The 19,460-nt window shown below is 46.8% G+C and overlaps 1 protein-coding gene across 1 annotated transcript in view; it reads left to right on the top strand.

Moving 5' to 3' along the window:
- The first annotated feature begins 1,550 nt into the window (after positions 1-1,550).
- The window catches only part of pak4 (p21 protein (Cdc42/Rac)-activated kinase 4), a 35,563-nt gene continuing 17,653 nt past the window's right edge, over positions 1,551-19,460 (top strand). The window contains exon 1 of the mRNA XM_061218347.1: positions 1,551-1,686. The gene's annotated coding sequence lies outside the window, so the exon portion shown is untranslated. The remainder of the gene's footprint in view (positions 1,687-19,460) is intronic.

The following is a 19,460-nucleotide window of genomic DNA, read 5'->3' as shown; positions in this document are numbered from 1 at the left end:
ACGGTGATGGCTACCCAGCCAGTTTCGCTTCCAGTTCCTAGTCTTTCTGGCAGGTGGTGACAGTGGCACCATCTCCTGTTGTCCTTTTCAAGTGGGGTTCGGTTCTGAAATATTGAATAGGAGGGAACAATTATATTCCCTTGCTCCCCGGTTTTTCCGATAAAATTCAAGCTTCCAGCAAGAAGGGAAATCCAATATTGCATCATGCAATGCTCCATGCGGGAAATTTTGTCATGTACTTTAGCCTACGTTTCCTTTTAGTTTTTCTGAGTGAGGTTCAAGAAATCCTCACTAGTGTTTTATAAGACCAGCTGGCGTGTTTGTTATGAATTATTCATGAACCTTCCAAAGTCATCTGACTGAAAAAGAAAATACTTGCGCATAGAGCCAGTGTTACTTCCTATATAGCTCGCAAAGGTGGTTCAGTTCCATTTTGGTTTGTTCATCGTCTATCCTCCCTTGCAGAGAACCGGTTAAATTTGCTGGTTGCGTGTCGAATCAAACCCTGACCATGACCTCATCTTTTACCGTTTCCTCCTCTGTAGAGTTCTCCGCTCTGCTCCAGCTCCCCGCTCCTTACTTCAGAAGGAATTGTGGGGTGTCATTTCTAACGCTGAGATCACTGTCTGAGTGGGAAAGGGTGGATGGATATTTGAAGAGAAGAGCAAGCAGCAGGGACAGCGCAGTTTCTCTCTCCTTGAAACACACTTGTGGATTCCGGGCAGAGTGTGCTCAGTCTGTCTGTCCTCATGCCAAATAACACATTGATTTTTGGGGGAAGCAGCTGTAAGCATGCAACCCTTCCCACTCTCTGCATCCACCTCCTCTCCCTTAGACATGGAGCACATGCTATCAGCAAGAAGGTCTGACTTGTCATCTCACTGTATTCTACATACTGGTCAATTGGTCTCTACATAAAAGCAGATTGGGCCTCTGTGAAATTTTCCTTTGTATTACATTTGCTACAAAAGATGGATATTATTTATTTATTTATTGTTTATATGAGTAGGGACAATGTCAAGAGACATGGCATCATTACTGCCAGTTTACACCAGGTTCAAGTAGCTGATGTTCTGCAGAGATTATAGCTATTGCTAGTTTACAAATCCAGTCCCTAGTTAGGCTTTATTTAATATAAAAATAAAGGCAAAAGTTTTAAAATAAGGCACAAAGTGTTAAATGGAAGATGTTAAGAAATACACACACTTAAAATACAAACATTCAGTAAATACATACACACATATCACAATGTTACAAAAAAGCATATATGCGTATTATACATTCCAAATAAATCGTTAAAATTGAACACCATAAGCATACTTAGTTGAAGAGTCTGTTTAATAACAAGCTAACGTGGATGTAAATGGCGTTGCTTTATCATGAAATTAGAAGATTAATTGACCAAAATGAAGTAGCCTACTGTAAAAGGTATGATTACCACCGTCAATTCCGCTCGTCTGTGTGAATTTGCGGTTGCTAGGGTGCTCTTCATATGGATTAGCGGTTGCTATGGAACTGGATAGTCCAGTTTCCCGGATGGTGCTGCCCGTGTCCCAACATGGCGACGAGAAAGTGAGGTTGGTTACGGACAGGGTAATATTAACAAACCAAATTACATTCGAGAAAAATAAGTTGTTGTGAATCTCTGTCGGCACGCCAGAGCAGGAACGCGAAGGAAATATCCAGGTAGGGTATCATATAAACTTTATATAATGTTAATGTTTTCTAAATAAAACATTTACACTGTTGGGTAGCAAACCTAGCGAAGAGTGGCTTGAATTCTAGGCAGCCAACGATGCTAATTCGCTGCTAGCTAAACTTTGATTGGAATGGAGTCGTTAGTTGAATTAGTTTGCTTTAGCTAGGTAGCTAACTTTAGCCACATAACGTTACGTTAGTTAGCTAACATTATAGCAAACGTTACCTCATCGTTGTTCAACATAGCAGATTATGTGTGGTACCTGCTGTCGTGTAACGACTTATTGAAACGCAACGGTTTTTATTTTTCAGTTGCTAGCTAATATAGCTAGATGCCAAAAAGCTAACTATAGCTGGCTACATTTGCTAGTTCGCTAGCCTAGCTGGTTAGTGAGCCAAATGGAAGATCTTGGGGAAATGAAGCGAGGCGTAAGATTTTGAATTTAGGTCAAATCAGAAGACGAATATGCATATTATCGTGTTTGCTAAATTAACTAATATTGCGTATTTGAGTTGTTGAGTAACGCCAAATGGTTAGCTAACGTTCACACTGGATGCCCGACTGACTCGTTACTCTTGAACAGCTGAAGTCGAACGTTAGTTAGCAAGACAAATGTGGAGGCGTATTAGCTAGGCGAGCCAAGTAGCTAACAGTAACCTGACTGGAAGATGTTCTCCTTGTTAGACAGCTGGCTAGATATCTAGCTAACAGTCAGCTTCCTAATAAAACTGTAACAATGACCGTTTCCTTTGGTTAAGATAGCGTCTAGTAATTTGTTAACTTAGTATAACGTAGCAGCTAGACTTATAGTTGGGTCATTTACATTTACACTAGCAGCCAGCTAGTTAGCTAGAATACTTGCTGGAGTAGCTAGTTGGAAATTATTGAAATACGTGATCATATAGGTGTGTTGTGACTTGTGGCTAATTTACACACAGCCCGGAAAAAGCGTTCTCACTTGGATACAGAATCCGAGCTGCTTATGATTTTTAAAGGTTTATTTTTTATTTTTATTTTTTATTTTTTTATACAGCTCTCTTCACTGGGCTCATTAAGTTGTTTGCCGGCCGTCTTCTGTGTCCAGGGGAGAAATTCGATTAAGTTCAGGCTCACCACGCTTAAGTGTGAAGCAAATCTGCTTGAGAATAAAACATCTTTCCCCTCTGTTTATTATATAGTGTTTTTATATTTCCTGGTTGGTTGACTGATGGGTGAGGTTTTTTAGTATTTAGTACATTTTGTTGTCTTATTATTTCAACCCTTGGTATGCTTTCATGCAAGTTCTTGGTGGACAGGTGGGTTACTGGGTGTTTCATGAAAGTTTTTCTCACTCCTGTATGGCATTCTGTGTAAACCTTCCAATTAGCCTCAGTTTAACTGTGACAGGGGTAAAATGGTAATGACTGTGAGGCTGTTGTTCTCCCATGTCTGATTTTCAGAAGGTGGTCTGCATTTTGCTCAGGCCTTTATGGCCTGCACTCTGACCTTGCTCTCTATACATTCCTCAGTCAAGTTCAGGAGTAATAACCCCCATAGTCCACTGCCAGGCAGTCTTCCATCTTCCCAGAATGCATTTCAGTCCCACTCCTCTGATCTGTGCCTCAGAGTGTGGTGTGGACATTTACCACCATGTCCTGTCTGTCTGCTTAATTTCCCCTCACCCAAAACCAAAGTTTGAAACAAAAAATAGAATCGGTCGACTTGTGCGGGATTATGTCACATACTATATTTACACCTTTACCACACTTTCTTACCCTGAGAGACTTGGGCAGCATTCTTATTTTAAAGTTTTGTCAGGGGCATGTCGAGACAGCAGTTGTGCTAGGTGTCTGACCTCATTCGTTGCTTGCTGCTGGTAGAGCAAGGCTTGCCAGATGCTGTCTTAAGTACAACCCAGGGTCCCCTTTTCCAGCAAGCTCAATAGCCAAATTGCCTGTAGCTGTTTGCGAAATGAGTAGTAATGACCCATAGGTCCCTGGGATGGGAGTTGCCCGGGACCAATCATGAAACTGGAAGTTTTGGACAAAGGCAAGGTGCAGTTTGGGAAGGCGAGAGGCTGTATTGCAGAGTGCAGGCAGCAGAGCAATAGAGGGTGTCTTTGCCATAGGAGTGATGAGCTGTGGTCGAGTGCAAATCAGGGTTTTACCTTTTGGCTTGATTGCACAGATGACCGCTTCAAAACACTTATGCATGAAATAAATCCACTTTACACAGTGACGCATTGTGATTAGTTCAGGTGCGTAGTTCATTTGTGGTTATGAGGTCATTATGAATGGTTTTGCTCGAGTTGTCATACTTAGCCTTAGCACTTCACAGAATTCCTGCTGCTTGCATTCAAGGAGGCAGAAATAATTCTCGCGAAACATTAGTGTCCAAAAGCCTGCAAACGGCACAACCGTAATTAGTCTTTGTACACTACGGTTTCAGTGAGTTTACACACTACTGTATTTGCACTCTTATCAGAAATAGTTCCCAGCATTCAAACGAAGGACCACAAACTGGTGTGTAGCTTCCGTTTCACACCAGGGCTTACATGACATGAAAACTATTTGCAAAAGACCTTCCTGAATAGACCTTGAGGAAGGTTTTCATCAACTATAATGGCAAATCCAACTCTGTCCTGGCACTATATGAGATGTAATAAAAGTATTGTCTTTTCTCTGTCTTAATTGTACTTAATTGTAATTATTTTTGCTTACTTTCCTGCCTTTGGTTAAACGCATTGGACTATTACAGTCATCTGCAGTGAGTATTCATTGCTCTGGAAACTTGCTGCAAGGACCTCCGATACGGTCTTCTACTGCCCCATATGGTGTTAAAGTTGTCGTGTAAATGGTAAAGATGTAGAGGTCCGCATCACAGGCCCTGGAAGGCACTGCTGTGGCCCGGCAGGCAGTGTTGCCCATGGGCTGTGGCCGTCTTCTCTGAGCCACAGTGCACCACAAAGCAAATCAAAACCTGACAAATGCAGCCTTTGTTTCTTTTGCACACAAAGTCCCTGTTTGTCCTTCATTTGTCATCATAAAGGCATCGATGCCCAGCTTGTGTGAAAGGCTTTTTTTTGGCGCGCGTGTGTCTGTGTTGGTTTTAAAATGTTTAATTACACAGGGTTTATCGCTCACGGGGAGCGAATACCTGTAACAGACTGCTGGCATTTTGCAAAGTTCACCTCCAGTCAAATCCTCGAGTGTCTGTCGGCGTATGAAATGGTATTATTCTCGTCGGGGGGTGGGGGGGGTGTTTTGTGAAGCAGCTGTACAAATCTCCCACAAGCACGCCGCGCCGCGCCACGCCTTCCCGGCAATGTGTGAGAGGTGAACGCCCGTGCTCACCCCCTATTCATTTCTGCAGCAAAAATATATTTTTGGGTGTGGGGCTGGGAACTGTCTATAGGTTTGATGGGCCACTGCGACAGATAATGTGTATGGAAGCCATTTGAATGCTAAATCCTGTGTTATGCGGGATGTTTCTAATGTTGGTAGAGTAACGTGTCCAATGGATTTGTAAGCATTTGCTTGCATGGTCGTACATGCACAGGGTTGTGTAACATTGCCTGTTTGTCTGAGCAAGTTGGACACATTCAGTATTGCGTTCTTAAAGCCGAATGACTGTAGGCGTAACATTATTAAAGTATGGCAATTTCATAATAGATAATAGATTGAGGTCATTTTCTGCCATATTGTCATCTGCTACAGTTATGGGTTTTTATTTTAGAGTCCTACTTGTTATGTAAATCTGCAACAGAAGTTGCAGGAACCTTGTATCCCTGCATGAAATGTGACTTCTCCATATGTACCATTGTTTGTTTTTGTGTGTATTGGTGTGCGGTTGCATGTTATATTTTTGCCATTGAGTGTACACACACACACACACACACACACACACACACACACACACACAAACACACACAAACTTTGTTGAAATGTGTATGTGCCTGGTGGGACGGAGAAGGGTGAGTGACGTAAAGCACTGGTGAGGTTGGGTCTTCGCTGCTGTTGACTGAGAGGGTAGGGGCTGTGGTCTGTTTTCTCTCCCCCTCCGCCACTCAGACACCCTGCAGCTGATGAATGTTTTTTAGGCCAGGGTGCGTGGGGGTGCAGGGCAGGGGCGTGTGTGGGCGGTGCTGGTCACTCCACACATTCCTGGCCTGCCTGCGTGACCTTGGCCGTCCCGTTCGCCCCTCCCAGCAGCATGGTGAAGGGCCCCACCCCGCATTACCCTGGAGCGGGGATTTACCCGCTTACCGGCCCGGCCAGGCCTTCCGCCGCAATACCGCCAGTACCACAGGCACAGCTTAAAACGTTTTCCAACCACCGGTGTACTTCCCATGACTCTGACTTCCCATGCTCCGGTTGCCTATACACCTAGGGCCTCGGTGTGGGTGCTTTTGTGCGAGGCAGGGGGCCTACTGCCACACTGCACCAGGCTTTGGGAATAAAAGCCCAGCGTTTCATCATTATAATGCCAGCAGTTTGGTACAGGCTCCCTGTGTTAATTACAGGGACAGTGGCTCAGTGGAACATGAGGTGGGAACACCAGCCAGATGCTGGTCAGTTTTGTCTGCGTCTGGTAAGTTCTGCGACTGGTCTACTCTACCAGCCATTTTGGCAGGTACCCACCCATCATTTGGACGTCCTGTTCTGTCTTAAATATCTAGTTTGGTAAAACAGTGAAATTGGCTGGTGAATTTTGTGATGCCCCAGCCACTGTGGCCAGTGGCCCAAAAAACTAGTTTGCTGCTCAAGGCTCCTGTTTTTGTGTGACACGTAAGATTCAATCAGTCTCACCCCCTTAATGCACTGCAGTGCCCAAAAATGCACTCTGAGAGTGGCTGTGTGTTTAGGGGAACGATGTGCCGACGGGGCCTCGACCCTGCAGTAAAGGGAGGCTCACAGGTCGGTGGACATAAATCTGTTGACCCTTTCTCCCCGGAATGCCGTCACTCACAGCGAGGGGCGCACTGGGCTCGGCCGACCTTGGCGGAGAGCGCCGGCGTTCGGCCGCGGAGGGTCCCCCGCGGGGCGATCTCTGGTGCTGAGCCCAGAGTCCTGCTTTCCTGTCCCGCGGGTCCACTTTCCCCTCACGGGTGCCACTCGGGCTGCTCTGTCTCAGACAGGAAGCTCCAGCCGACGCCATCCTTCTTTCTCTTTCCACATCACTCCCCTCCTGCGGAGAAGCCGGGCGCGGTAGCGGCCCTGCCGTGTCTGTGCTGGAACTGGACAGGGCCCGTGTGCCGTGGAGGGGGGGGCACAGAACTCTGGGCAGGACAGCGTTCCTCTGGAGAGCATAAAAGTCCAGCTGAACAAACGACTTCCAGGCAAGAGACTCGTATTCTAGAAAAATATACGCGATGGCGGGCCCCCCCTGCAAGACTAATAAATACAGATGAAAGCAGCGATTACGAAAGCAAGCCTTCAGCCCCCCTTTCAAAGTGCGGCTCAAAACTAATTGGGAACAGTCAGACGGTAGGTTCGTGCATCAATGCATTATACTGACAACTCATCACCCCCTCTCCTGTCCCTTTCGGGTTTAAAGACCTTTCCTCTTATCAGCAGGAACAGTGAAGCTGTGTCCTCAAGTTCACCATAGCACTGAGCTGGTGTGTTGAGGCCGACCTCACAAGACTACCCGGTGGTGTTGGCGTGTTAGTGGTCACCGCCAAAACAAAATGGCCAGGTGAAATTTCAAGCATCCGCCTCTGTTCCACCTCCCGTTTGTTTCAGAACTTCGCATCTCGTCCTCTCCTCTTTTTTTTTTCCTGTCCACCTTCTTCATTCCCCCCCCCCTTCTCATCTCCTGCGGGCCCTCTGGCGGAGGTCTGCTTTTCATTTGGAGGCAAGCAGCACTACTGCTGTGGCCTCCAACATGTGGCTCACTGTCACGCTTTGAAATGCCTGCCCTGTGTTTCAGATAGACTCTGAGAGAGGGGGGAGGCGGGGTGCCCCTTTCAGCCCCTCTCAGCCCCTCTCACCCCCCGCCTGCCTTTCGCTGCAGTAAGGAAGTAGCCTCTGCAGGAGTCCCAGGCCGGCGACGGTGGCCCTCTCACCCCACTGAGCCGTCAGCCCGCTGTGATAATTCGGTTCATGACTCCACACTGCGGCACTGGCCGTTTAGGCGGTGCCTCGCCAGGCTCTGTGCGGGCGTGGGCGTGGCGCGGCGCTTTGGCGCCCAGCGAAACCAGGACGTCTGCTAACCGGCACTGGCCTCCCTGCCTGTCTGGTAAAGTGCTGCCTGGCAGTGTGCAGTAATCTAACAGCACAGGCAGTGTGCAGTAATCTAACAGCACAGGCAGTGTGCAGTAATCTAACAGCACAGGCAGTGTGCAGTAATCTAACAGCACAGGCAGTGTGCAGTAATCTCACGGCACAGGCAGTGTGCAGTAATCTAACAGCACAGGCAGTGTGCAGTAATCTAACAGCACAGGCAGTGTGCAGTAATCTAACAGCACAGGCAGTGTGCAGTAATCTAACAGCACAGGCAGTGTGCAGTAATCTAACAGCACAGGCAGCGTGCAGTAATCTAACAGCACAGGCAGTGTGCAGTAATCTCACAGCACAGGCAGTGTGCAGTAATCTCACAGCACAGGCAGTGTGCAGTAATCTCACAGCACAGGCCTTCTTGCAGACGCACAAGCCGTGCGGCACAATGAGCCTGTGTGGGCACTGGAGGCCCGGAGACCGTGCTGCTCACCGCTGCTTTAGCTACTGCCCTGCGCCTGAATGGCGTATTGAATTGCTGGTGTGAAACAAAAAGGGCCCTCCTGTTTTTGTTACATTATGCGAGCATAACCCTGGAATATTCGATGCGAGAGAGCCAACGCCATTGTTCGCTTTGAACACAGGCCCAGCCTCAGTGGGCATGAATAGAGCCAACTTACTGTATCTTAGCCACTGAACCGTTGAGCGTCCGTATGCGGAACCACGGTCAGATGGGCTATTTATTTGACTCTGTTTTTTTGGAATGTGAGAGTAGACACTTTTGTTCATTTAAAGGGACGATACAGAAGATTTATCATAGAATTCAGGAAATGAACTTGGAATACATGGCACCAAAAACTGTTTACCGGAGTTAACTGTTCGCTAATTTGCCTTTCTATTCTTGAAAGTATCTGCTGAGAGCATAAGCCATCGCACTAGTCGACTTGTGGCTCTGTGTGCTTAAAGGCTTTGGTAATAGTAGCCTTTAGTTGGTCATTTGAAGATTTGAAACTGTGTTTCTGTTGTTTGTGATGTGAGATTAGCAGGACCGATCACGTTGAGCCTCGTCTCTCTCTGTGATCCTTGCACGCGGATGTCATCTGCCCACATGTAAATGCACGGCCTGAGGGGCTTCATGGAAATAGTCCCGTTTGGCCATTACTCCGTCTTCATTCTGCCTGTTCTAATGAACTGAGGAGGAGATTTTACGGCGTTTTTCTGCAGAAATTCTGAGGATTGCCAAGCACATCAGGCAAAAGAAAACCACATCCCGCTATGTGTGATTTACAGCTTCACATTTTGAAAATGTCTCGCATTTCATTTCTGTTAAATTCAGTTTGTTTTTCCGCACAGTAAAGGGTAAGGGACCATGTAAAACCCTTTGCAACTGCTGCAGGCCCAACATGAAGTCTCTCCCCCTGTGAGAGAAGGGCATTCTAGAGCATTACTCCCCTCACTTTAAATGGTAAAATGTCTTTATTTATTTAGTGCCTTTATCCAAAACGCTGTACAATTGATGCTCCTCAGTCACCCATTCACACGTGCACGCACACACACACACACACACACACACACAGACAGACACAGACCAAAGGCGATTGGCTGCCATGAAGGCACCAACCAGCTCGTCCATAGCAATTTGGGCTTAGGGTCCATGGCTCCTCAAACACAGCTCCATTCCCTCTGGATCAGCTTCTCCACCTGACTAAGGCAGCAGGTTTTTCTGGCTGACAAGGGAAGACCCAGCCAAGCAATCTCCTCATTCTGCCCAGGGCAGCCATTACGGCTCTTTGCTCAGCCTGCGTATGTGTTCATTGCCTTTTCTGTCTGCCTCTTGCGCCCATCTGTAATTCCAGCCGAAGGCAGGGCTGGCCTAGCTTCTGAACTGGGCCTTAACCCCCGGACTCTGCACACAGCAATGCAGCAGTTCCGCTGCCTGGCTTTGATTTCTGTTTGAAAAGGGAAAAGCTTTGTGGGGTGTGGATGCAGGACAGCAGGAATTGTTCTGTTATTGCTTCTTCTGGGGCCTTTTATTATTTGAAGTCTGAGGGTCTGCAGCTCCACGTCGCTGGCTTTGAGCGGCTTCCTGTTTGCCTGGGAGAGACGGCAGATGCCCCGCATGGCACCCTGAATGTACCGTATCACGCACAAACGTAATCGCGTCATGCTCCACACGCCTCTGTGGAAGGAGACCCTACTCTCATATAACTACTAGAGCTTCTGATGTAGTAAGCTAGGGACAAAAATATGACCGCCTTGGAGTGTGCACGTCAGCAAGGTGTTTCTGATCGTCTGCCACAGAAAGATTGATTGGCAAACCGCTCCTGAAGCAGTCTTGGGCTCTAGTTCCAGTCTCTTCTTCAGTGACAAGTCATCTGTAGCAGTTGGTTTGTCCCTTTCACAAAAGTATTCCTCGGTACGCTACTCCATATAGTAACTATAAGGAGCTTTTTGTTTATTTTAGTCCTTGGTGTTGTAAAACCCACAAGGCTCCGAGTGCTTACGGCGTTTTAATTACGACTCTTGGCTTTCCCTTTGAATGCATTTGTGTATTATTCCTCGGGTAAGAATTTCCAGACCGACCTGCTCAGAATATTTCCGTTTTTCCTGCCATTAGCAGAGAACACGGTGAGAAATGATGTGTTGAGGCATTAGTGACGCAGCCATTTGCTCTCTGCACTCGCTGACTTTCCTGTTCCAGACCTGCAGGTCTGCACCGATTGGCTGAGGGAAGAATGCTTTGTTTGAACACCTCTTCTGTATTAGTCACGTGCATGGCTGTGATCCGGGCCTGGATATGCACACCGCAGGGTTCTGCATGAGCCACACTGCCGGAAGCCTTTCGGAAACGCTTTCTTGGAAATTGAGGTCAGCTACCTATTCTGATAATTTAGTTTGTTTGTTAGAAATGTACTAGTATAAATCCAAATTTGTCCATGTAAGTTACCCGTTTAAATGATTATTCCTCAATTCAGCCTTAAAAAGAATCCACATTAGGGGGGGAATGACATTTTTATTTATTTTATTTTATTTATTTTTTACTATGAGGGGAAATGCATGAATGTTTTTATATTTACAAATATCAGCAACATTTGGCAACTGTTTAGAATATAAATTCCAAGGAAATTTTTTAAATGCCAGCTAGTCTTTTGTCTGCTCAGTTAAATTATTTCACTGTTCACTTTATCATTTCAAATATTGTTGCATTGTTGTTGTTAATTTGTTGCATTGAGCTGACCTTCGGTTTAACTGACCTGAAGAAATGACTGGTTCCTTTCCAGATGTTTGAGCGAATGGCGACATTGGCTTGTGTTCTTCCATTGGAGCAGGGGACTAATCAGAGCAGACAAAAAAATTACTGGTGGCTAAGACCAATGCGATAGAACAATAGCTCAGTACAACTTCAGACTGGAGCTCTATAATCTGCCCAAATGCCGTAAGTCATTTTTGGACACGCAATGCTACGCTTTCTTATTGTAATCGGGGCCTCTGAAACCAGTCTCAACTATCCAGATGTTGCATTGTGGTACTTGGCACAGCTGATTGTCTTCATCTCATAAAAATATAATAGTTTTGTATGACATCACCCCTTTGAAAAATGAGTTGAATTGGGCTATAACTGAACATGTTCTGCCACTGTGTTTTATAACTATAACAGTATATTACTTGAATACTTGTAGCGTGACAAATACATGAACACAATGGATAATATGGCTCTGAAAACTAGTCAGAGAATAAAACCATCTTTTATGATGTGAGTTTGTGGATATTGGGAGTGAAAGTGAACAGAAGACTGTGGATATGGGCTGAATATTACAGAAGATTATTTATTTAAATTCAGCCTTACATTTAATTGAATCTGGCTTCTGAGAAAAGGCTTGGGGAGTAGAGAATTGTGCAGAATTATGACGTGTTCAGAAGGCAGCCGGTGTGTGATTAGTCAGAAGCTAAAACACCGTTTCCTGTAACTCCGGTGATGGGAGGAGCGCTGTTCTTGACTGTATCCTCTGGAAGGCTTGGAAGTACAGTGTGGTGACCTCTTCATTCTGTGGTGCTATTTCTCAAATTAAAAGCACTTGAAGAGTCAGAGAACAACAAAAACGTTTTTAAAAAATTCAATCGAAATCTAGAAGGTTGGAATCTATATAATGTAGTGTTTGTGTGGAATATGTAAGGTTGGATATGTAATTTGCATAGCACATGTGTACTACAATAACAATTTACCCAGTGACGATGCTCATACCTTAGTGATGTCATGAAATGTCATTCATTCATTCAGTGTTAGTAATGGCTTTATGAAATGTCCTGACATCACTTTTATTTTATGGATTGTTGAAGGGTGTGTTTCTCAGCTTTAGTTCACATTAAGTAGCGTATGGAACCAAATTAAACCAGTTTAAGTTGATAGTCATGTGGTTATTTATGTTGACCGTTTGAAACTATGTTGAGTGTTCTGGTTTTTTAATTATGCGGAGCTATTTTAATAACGAATTGAATCTCTTGTCCAGCGGCGAATAGCCCCACCATGAGAGGGTGAAATTCCGCTGAGTGTTAACTGAGCGCAGGGATCCGCTCGTCTCTCTGCTCTGGTGCATCCACATAGGAAGTTGACACGGCAACAAATTAGCGAGTGCTCGGGGTATTTCACAAGATGCCTGTTAGTGAACAAACAGGCTTGATAGGACTGTGCCAGTGTTATACAGCGCTCTCCGTTCTTCCTCCGGGGAGAAAGTTGAACGAGTTTTAGGCGTTGCGCAACAGTCCATAAAATAATTATGAATATTCAGCGAGTAATATAACTTTATATCGAGTATTAAAAAAAAGCAAACACTGATTTAAAAACATTTTACTGTGACAGTCTTAGACCAATAGTTGAAACGTCCTGTTCTGATCGTTATTTTGCTAAAAGTATGCCATCCGTTTTTATGCTTGTTGTCGGTCGGGTGCCATGAGGTAGCATTGTTGCTTTAATGAAGTGGATGAATCGTGGGGCGTTCCGTGAGCCGAAAGAGCAGGCGTGATTTAGCCTCTCCACCATCGCTTCCCCGGTGACGTCACGATACTGGGCCGCACTGGTGAAACTACAGGAATGCGAGTCTCACTACTTCTCTTTCTCGGTCTGGAGCGCTGTTGTCGCGCAAACGAAACAAAAGTTACTCTTTTACATTGAGACGAAAGAACATTACGACGGGATCCATCATATGTGCAGTAATCACCGGGGAAATACTTTTTTGTTTGTTTTTCTAAAATCGAGTGTGGTGGAATCGGGTCTCAGCACGAGGCTGCACGGAATGTTTTGCTATCGCCGTTTGTTTTTATCAGCGATCTTGAAATGAAACCAGGTGGACCACGGATTTGCGCAAGAACCGAGGTTTGTAGCTTGGTTGCTAGCTCACAGTTTTACCGTGTTTTGTGCTGCTTCCTTGAGTGTATTCAAATTGTCCGTCAATAGCTGCGCCTACAAGCACCATTCCTGAGAAAGTGTAACCCCAACGGAGTTAATCTTTAAAGAGTGTTCTTTAAAATATTCATGATCCCGGTGCCCCTCAAGCAGGATTGAAAGGGATTTTATGCAAACGGACGCTTGTTTATAAAATAACTTTTTTTAAATTGATATACAATTGGCCAAACATTGCTTTCTAATCACTTACGTTAACTCTTTAAATTGCCTTATCTGAGGCAATTTGCGAAAGAAACGTCTTTTCTCTAAAGCATGCGATTTCCAACGCAAAACATCTGGCTTCTATTCTGTCCTCCCTTTTTACTTCTAGCAGACTTATCTGTGGTTTTACCACGGGCTGTAATTCTGTGTTAGCCTGAGAAGTGTTCTCCTGCCAAGAATGTATTTTTGACTTTCAGAAAGTTGTGTCAAAGTTGTTTAAGTGGTTTATTCTACTATGTGAGGAAAACCAGGATGTTGGGCCTTTTAAATATATGATCAGACTTGATGTTTAAAGGAGATTATGGATTAGGCTGTAAATTATCCTGTCTACAGTTTAGTTTTGTGACAATTTGGTAAAAAGTGCTGCTGAAAGGTCCAGTATGGGTAATATAAAATGACTCAATTTAAAGGCTTTAATAATCAGGATGATAGCCCACAGAGAAGTCCAACTTCCCCATTGACATTGCTTACTTTGTGTTGCTTTTGAAGCGGTGCGGCATTGCGTTTTTCTATTTGTCTGTGTTGCTTCATATGACCATTTTGTTTCAACCATGTTAACTAAATCAACCTTTATTTGAACATTACAAAAACGGTGCTTGAATTCCATATGTGCAACAAGGCCGTATGGCACTATCATTGAGTTGTTGGCTTTAGACCCTGCTATATCTGCTGCAGGCCTGTGGAATGCATGCAACCCCCCCCCCCCATCCTAAGCACGGGCACATATTCCCATTGATCTGTTTCTCCTGCATTGCAGAATCTTGTCAGGTATGGCTAATCACGCCTACCGCGGCTGTTCCTGACAGCGCGGGTTTGTAATTCCCGCATGCTATGACACATCTGTCTGTTATCTGCGTGTCCGTTTACGTTTTCCTATTAGTCACAGGCGCCTGGTTGCCACCGCGTATCAGGAGGGATTGTGCGACCCCTCAGGTATGTGGGCCTGGATGTGAGACGCATTAGGTGTTGGCGTGCTTACGCTATGCTGTCATAGCGTCGGTCAGAGAGGCTGCCCTGTGTCAGCTGAAGGCGAGCTTGTCTCGCGCTGTGGGCCTGCCCTCCAGTCTCTGGTGAGGTTGTTGCAGATGCTTTTTTAGTATTTTATCTGAGCCCATCAGCCTCTAAGCCTGCAGTGAAGTGGGAGGTGAACTTGGGCGCATTATCTTAATTTGTGCGTTACGATAAGGCCCCTCTATTTGAGCACATCTGGTACTCTCTGCCTCCCTACCCGTTCTGAGAGTGTAAATAAGACTCATCGCAGCCCGCCGGGTTTTCGGTGTGGTGCCTGTCGGCCTCCCTGTAAAGTCCTCCGCATGTTTGTGTTGGTTGCACAAATGTGTGCGCAGGTTGTCAGCCTCTCCAAGTGGCTTGCTTTCAATTAAAGGGCAAACGAAAAGTCGAGCCAGTCAACCAAACAGAGGGCTCTGATTTTGGCTCGATCGGGACCGCAAATGTTCACCGCATGAGGGCCTTCGGTTTGAATCCCTGGCTTAGTATGTGTTCAGGCCAGTGACACCACCAAGCAATTTCGGGATCAATTGATCAGATGGAAAAAAAAAATCAGGTTATCCATTGTGGCATATTTAGCCTAATTTATCTCTTTGAGTTTCACCAGCCTGTTTGGAATGTGCTTACATAACGTCATTAAGCAGCAGGCAGAGCTTTACTTGGTGACACGCATCACGGCGACTGGAGACCAGAGGTTCTGTGCATTATCTGCCGGGCGAGTTGAGTGTGAGTTATGAAGTGTTGCCCCGTTAGCGACAGCGGCCCTAGCGCTCCGTGTTTACAGTGGAGTTTCAGAGCGGCTCTTTGTTATGGTTTCGGCCGGGGCGAGATAACGGGCCGATAGAGAGCCCAGGGGAAAAAAAAATAGGCGGTTTGTGTTACGGCAGCGCTGGACTTGGCCGTCCTATCACACGGGCTGTGTCCGCGGCAGGCCCCGCCCCCTCTGCGCTGGTTACAGTAGAGCCTTTCTTGCTGTGCGTCGGGGCGTAATAGAATGCTGATGGAATGTTTGACATCACCGGCCAGTGGTCAGCTCTGTAGCCTGGTCATCCCTTGTGTTTCTTCCCCCGGGCTGTTTCTGATCAGCTTTGCTCTTTTTTTTTATTTTTTATTTTTTTTTCCTCTCTCCCAGTTTGGGATGGCCAGTCCTGCTCGTGCCGGGGCGGTTGTGTCGTTCCTGCTTCTGATTTGGGCGAGCACAGAGTATATTCTGAGGCACGGCTCTTCATTCGGCACGGGAGCTGAACGGTCTGGGGGGGTAAGGCGGATATTTTGGCACCAGGAAGCAGCAGCAGTGAAAGAGGGCGCTAGGCGCACAGCTGTAAGACTGGTCGGACGGAAATCCGAAACGGCGCGGTGTAAGGGGGACAGCCGTGTGCGGTGGGGGCGGGGAGAACGCCAGGCTCCGAGACACCTGTCACACTTTCCCTCTCACCTGTTCAGCCCACCTGCTCCCACAGAACTATACTGCCCATCTGTAGCCTGGGGGTCACGTCTCCTGTCACTCTCACTGACACCCCACCTGTTCACACACACATGGATACACTCGCAGGCATGCGAGTGCACACACAGTCACACAAACATTTCGTCACTACATGTCAGTAGCATGAAGCATATTTATCTTCACACATAGGAGTGTATTTATTTCTGAAAGACTGTTATTGAAAGGCTGTTATTGTTTCGTTTCAACCCTGGTCCCATTGTACATCCCAGCAATGAGCACTTCTGTGTGTTTCTAAGTAGAGCTTCCATTGGTAAATATTTGGACGGTACTTCAAAGCTGCATTCCTGGTCCCATGAACAGTGGAGTCCCCCGAGGTGGCCTCTCATACACTGGCCGGAAATGGCAGATTGGTGCCCTGCCACTGGGCACTGACTCCCAGCCCAGGGTGGACCCTTGTGGGCCTGAGCCGTGGTATCAGAAAGTAAAATAATTTGGGCATTGTGTTCATCCTTGCATTTGGTCTTGGATTTGTGTTCCTGACTGAGTGTGTCGTTTTTGATCCGATCCGAAGCCTAAAGCAAGATTGTGAGATCGGGGTCTGTAGTCTAAGGGAAGATTGTAAGATTGGGGTCTGTAGTCTAAGGGAAGATTGTGTGATTGGGGTCTGTAGTCTAAGGGGAGATTGTAAGATTGGGGTCTGTAGTCTAAGGGAAGATTGTGTGATTGGGGTCTGTAGTCTAAGGGGAGATTGTAAGATTGGGGTCTGTAGTCTAAGGGAAGATTGTGAGATTGGCAAAGCCTGTAACCTTTTTCAAAATGGCAGTGCACACTCTAAAGGTGTTTTAAGTGTTTACAGATATAGTGACTAGATATAATGTAGTTCATGATCATTGAAGAAGGTTGGCTTTTACTAGATATCATATTTTCTGTAAGACCTGCATTCCAGCCACTATCCCCCCCCCCCCCCCCCTGCAATCCGCCTACATTTCTCAGACAAATTTCCACCGTTCTGAATAGCAACTCCCCGAGAGTACATAAGTGTGAAACATTAACCCTGCCCTTGGCTTTTACGTGATTGTTCATTTCCGTACCTTGGGTAAATACAGTCTCTTATTAACAGTCTCTTATTACAGGCATCGGTCTGGATTTATTAATCTTTCCGTTTTCGTGATGTTTTTTTTATGTGATTTTGCGGATGACCGCTTTTGAGTCATTCTGTGCACCTCTACTCTGCTGCACTTTGGGTAGATGAGTGATGGGTTCATAAAAACACCTCATAATGAGTATTTTTCAAGAACCACGGTCTGAAAATGTTCTGTTTAACCGGCCTCACAGAAACGCTTACAGCATTAACATTAACTATAAATAATTTAGAAAGGTTTTTGAGTACAGTTCCATGGCAGATTTAATTGGTTTTTATGTGTCGGAGAATCTGTCCCTCCGTGCATACAGACGATTGCGTTACACTCCACTGGCTTTCCCAGATCACCACTGACCACCGGAACCGCCCCAACCCCCCCCTGCCCCGGACCCAGCACGGCGGGGTTCCACTGGCCCGTGTTTGGGTTGAGGGAGTGTCCCTGCTGATGCGCACTGAGGGAGAGAGAGAATGAGAGGGAGAGAGAGAATGAGAGGGAGAGAGAGAATGAGAGGGAGAGAGAGAATGAGAGGGAGAGAGAGAATGAGAGGGAGAGAGAGAATGAGAGGGAGAGGGAGAGGGAGAGAGAGAGAGAGGGGGAGAGAGAGATAGGGAGGGAGGGAGGGAGGGAGGAAGGGAGGGAGGGAGAGAGAGAAAGGGGGGGGGCTGTCGGGTGGTTATGGCTGTTCCCCTGAGGAGGCCCTGGGTGTGATGGGCAGCTGTGTTTAGCCAATCGATGATGTCACACGGACGCTCCGCACTATGTCATTGATAGTAATTAGTTATTTAGCTGACGCTTTTATCCAAAGAGACTTTCTGTTGGTTAGCCTATGCAGGGATTACGGGCCTTGCTCAAGAGCGCAACGGCTGTGCAGATCTTATCGTGGCTTGAACCACCAACCTTCCGGTTCCCAGTCATGTACATTAGCCACTAGACTACAGGTTGATGTGCAGTGTCGGTATGTGAGCCTCCTGTGTGTGCTTTGAGTCTGCTCAGGTCGGTCGTATTTGTACAGCTTTTTCACAGACAGTCACAGGGACATTGCGCAGAAAAACAGGAAATTGTAAAATTGGGAAAGCTCATGCTTGAACCCCCCCCCCCCCCCCAAAAAAAAAGTCCTAAGTGAGGTTTAAAAAGAAATGCATAAAATACCTCTGTGGGAAATAAAAACGCATGAGAGAAAACTGAGCTCTCGGGCATTGTGTTCACAGTGAGGACAGGGCCTCATTAGTTTGTTATTAGTGTGTGTGTGTGCGTGCGTGCTTGTCAGCCTGTGCGTCTGAGGTGCTGGGTCAGCTGTGCGTGTGTGCGTGTGTGCGTGTGTGCGTGTGTGCGTGCGTGCGTGCGTGTGTGCGTGCGTGCGTGTGTGCGTGTGTGCGTGTGTGCGTGTGTGCGTGTGTGCGTGTGCGCGTGTGCGCGTGTGCGCGCGCGTGCGCCTGTCAGCCTGTGTGTCTGAGGTGCTGGGTCAGCTGTGTGCGTGTGTGTGTGTGCGTGTGTGTGTGTGTGTGTGTGTGTGTGTGTGTGTGTGTGTGTGTGTGTGTGTGCGCGTGTGCGCGTGTGCGCGTGTGCGCGCGCGTGCGCCTGTCAGCCTGTGTGTCTGAGGTGCTGGGTCAGCTGTGTGTGTGTGTGTGTGTGTGTGTGTGTGTGTGTGTGTGTGTGTGTGTGTGTGTGTGTGTGTGTGTGTGTGTGTGTGTGTGTGTGTGTGTGTGTGTGTGGGCGCGTGGGCGCGTGGGCGCGTGCACGTGTGCGTGCGCTTGTCAGCCTGTGTGTCTGAGGTGCTCGGTCAGCTGTGTGTGTGCGTGCGTGCTTGTCAGCCTGTGTGTCTGAGGTGCTCGGTCAGCTGTGTGTGTGTGTGCGTGCGTGCTTGTCAGCCTGTGTGTCTGAGGTGCTGGGTCAGCTGTGCGTTTGACAGCAGCCAAAGGGACATTTTGAAGGATGCAACAAATGAGAAGCAGCAGTTGTGTGCAAATGTGTGTGCCTGCGCATGTTCCTGAACGCTCCTTACCAGGGCCTTTTTAAAATCGCTGCAACCTCATTAAAGTGAACGTGAATGTGGGGGGCGAAAAGCCTTTCGTAGTATTTCCTTGTTTCGCAAGCGCGCCTAATCCGATTTACGCGTCTGCACACCTTGCCCCTCTCAAAGCTGTGCAAATCCAAGGCCGTCAATGGACTGTGTGGTGTTCGGAGAGCTGACCGGGGCACTGAAGCGAGAGTCCCGGCTCTGCTTTTCTGTGACCATAAATTAACTCATGAACGATTGAAGGAGACTGAAATCCATGCTCATTTTATATGGTGAAAACGTCAGCTTGTG

Source organism: Conger conger, chromosome 13, assembly GCF_963514075.1.
Source record: "Conger conger chromosome 13, fConCon1.1, whole genome shotgun sequence".
Classification (NCBI taxonomy): Eukaryota; Metazoa; Chordata; class Actinopteri; order Anguilliformes; family Congridae; genus Conger; species Conger conger.
This window is presented reverse-complemented; position numbering and strand designations above follow the sequence as displayed.